Below are 3,542 nucleotides of genomic sequence, written 5' to 3' on the forward strand. Positions count from 1 at the left end.
AGGGAGGTGGTGGATAACAGGACCGTAAGATGTTTGGTGAATATATATATAGAATAAACTGGCGAATCTCACAGTATCTCTTTCTCAAAAACGTGACTCTTTTGTCAAAACCTTGAACACGATTTATTTTTTTGCACATGGTTCCCCAAACCTACTTTCTCTTTGTCTGAGAAATGGGCACTGTTTTTGCTCTATAGATACAGACGGCATCTCGTCATAGAAGGGGGGCGTGGCTTCGCTGAGGGGGAAAATAGAATCTTTAGAGAAACACAATTTTCCACTCTTTTTAACCATTTTCTGGTTGAATATGAACTAATTTCTTACACATATATAAAGTCAAGGGTAAATCGGGCCCATATGGATGTTTTCTCACAGCAGATTGTTCGGTAGAAGTGAAAAAACGGCAGTCGTAGCAAGCGCTAGCTAACCGTTAGCATTAGCCCGATGCTAACATGAAGCATCAAGTTAGCATTCTCCGTTATTTATGTATTTATGGGCTGTTGAACCACTTTGCTCCTCTCCATGTCTTTGTACTTTTATTTAGTTGAAAACTATATTCATAATTCAGCGTTTGTTACAGTCGTTTTTGAATAATTAGAGAAAGTTTAGATTTTTCTTCAAATTGTTTCCCCCTTAACTGTTTTCAAACATGACCAAATATGGGCGATACCAGAGATGCCGTCTGTATCTATTGGCTAATGTCTCAGTCATCACTGGGCGAATCCACATGGAACAAAAACTGCATCAAAGTTCATTGTCTTCTCTGGCAGCGCATATAAACAAATGTCACATTATTTTCTCTGAAAGGCGTCCAAAAGTGGTGACAATATTAAAAAACATGATGAGCGTGATGTTGTCCAATAGAAAGGACTTTCAGCCATAAAAATAATAATCACTATCAAATTCGGATGAGGGGAATCATCACAAAAACTGTATTTCTCCCATAGGGTTGTATTGGCCCCTGCCCTACACCTGACATTATAACATCACATTTTATAACATGTATGTGACCTACAAAGAGATTACAGCAGTACTAAATAACTCTTACGCCTAGAGGCTATGAGCGCCACTGCAGGTGTCGTAGCATGTTACGGTTTTATACTCATTAATTGTCCGTGAGAGTAAATACTACGCTGACAGAAAAGACAAAGCGAGAGAGGGATATTGTACATCCAATTACACAATGGACAATGTTTGTTTTTTTCACTCAAACTCTGCTGTAAATACTGTTTAAGTGGTGCAAGCCCATTGCGCCCTCTGCTGGTAGGAGCAGATCCACGATGGTATTATTTGTTTATAATTTATGTTTTACAATTATTGCTAGGTTTAGTTTAAAATCGTTAGCATTAGGGTTAGGTTAAGATTAGGGTAGGTTAGGGTTGTTAGGATTAGGGTTAGGTTAAGATTAGGATCGTTTAGGAACAAAAATAACAAGCAATTTGTATGCTGTTCGAAGTTATGTTATCTGTCTCAAGCAACAGAAGCATCTAATTACACTTTACACTTTTTTTGTTCGTAAAAATTGTATTTTGTTTTCATGAAAAATGTTTATAACTAGCCTACTAACTCCTCACATCAATATCAACCTTCCTAAAAGCCGCCTTATCCATCAGTGGGCGCACTATCACGGTGGATTTGCTTCAAGGTAGATCTGTCTCAGCTCCGGGTCTGCAGCTTTCCCCTACTCTAAAAAGTTGCATAATGCACTTTTAAGATTTTTCGGGTACAAAACTTGATAGTCCTATGCTTTGGACTTCTATAAACATATTCTGAAATCCCGGTGAATCTTGCATCGCTTTGGCAGTTCAGTCTTCTCTCAAAACATGAAACAATAAGCATAAAAAGTCCTATGTGAATGAAATCGTGAACAGAATTTTGAACATTGTTACTGTGTCATATAGCAAGACAAGTTTACCCTTAAAGAATGTTTGAAACTCATGACTACAGAGTGCATAGTCAGAGCTGCCCTGCCCTCACTACCGCAGATACAAATACAATACTATAATAATGATAATGATAATACTGCATTGTATCAGTTGAAAGATTCTTGCGCTTTGGCATCATTTGTTCCCTTGGCCGCGTGAAATAATTTGTCTTCTGTAGATGTCTGCCTTTAATATTTATCATACATTCTCCTATCACCTCGCCGCATGCAGGTGTAACTACGCAATCGATATCCGACTTGATGAATTGAACAGAGCTCAGAGACTAAACCAGTATTGATTATTATAAAATCATTATTCCGCATTATACTGCCAAAGTTCCTCATTACGTCGAGAAACTTTGACCTTAGATTCAACCGTGTGCGGCTCGTTGAATAGGCTTCCATTTATAGAGAGCGCAATGAAGGAAACTGTCCACCTCCGGCAGGTCTGCAGCCTCTGATACCCGTCGCTATAGGGAAACATATTATATTATATCAGCATGTGAACCGAGCCAGAGCCAATTTTATAACTGGAAAAGTGGAGGCAATTACAGCAAGAAGGATGTGAAAGCAGCGGGTAAATTCATGCATAATGGCTCTGGTCTTTTTAGCCTTAAATATAGAAATTATGCTGCCCACCTAGCGGAAGAAATCTCATTTTTTTCTGCCGTAAACGAAAGGGAAGCCACGCGACCGGAGCGCTCGTGTGCCGATCACGGACAGGACGGAATCCGGGTTAAACCGGGAAGAAGTCAAGACTAAACCAGTGCTAAAGCGAAGCCCAACCTGTTTGTAGATGAGAGAGTGCGATTCCCATTATGAAATATCACCAAATGACACCAAGAAGAAGAAAAAAATACAGATCTAGTCATGTTTGTGCCACGGTGTCTTGCTCATTAGTGTAGGTTTGGATACTTGAAGCATACGTGAAGCAGTTAATCGAATTGGGATATTTTTCAAGGCAAACCAGTGGAAAATAAAACAAAAGACACACACAGCTTATTTTATTATTTCACTGCATCACGAGTGGCGTTTCGTGCATTAAGTTTGTCCTTCAAGCGTTGTTGTTTGGGAGGCGAGGGCGAGCTTCATCGTGGGTTTTCCTCTTCAGCTTCACCACCAGCGCTGTATTGTCCTTTTCGCCAGGAAGTTCAAAATAATGCGAGTACCTCCACGATGTGAATGTTGGAGGAGAACATTAAATTGCTATTTATCATACTGGGCCAAGCTGTGCAGTCGAACTATCTCTGTCATGAAGCTTTTGTGCAAATTCAACCTGGAAGACCTACCAGCTGCATTCATTCATCACCGGCAGCTCACACCAATCGTCCAATGGCGGACCCCGCTCAAGCCGCACCTTCACAACAGCCAATCACCGCAGCTGCTCATCCCCTCACCAGCCGCCCATCGCTCAGGATCCCCTTTTTAAGCTCCCTGGTCAATCACTCAGCCGCTTGCCAGCCGTGCTACGACCCTCCTCCACCCCTTTCTCCGCCTGGCTCCTCCTCGGCTCCGCTCATCGTCAAGTAGCCAACCCAGGTCTCTTCCACCACCATCAGGGTCCAGGCTCCGGGGAAGATCATGGCTATCATTCATCAAAGCCATGCATTCGTTCGTT

Source organism: Gobius niger, assembly GCF_951799975.1.
Source record: "Gobius niger genome assembly, chromosome: 18".
NCBI lineage: Eukaryota > Metazoa > Chordata > Actinopteri > Gobiiformes > Gobiidae > Gobius > Gobius niger.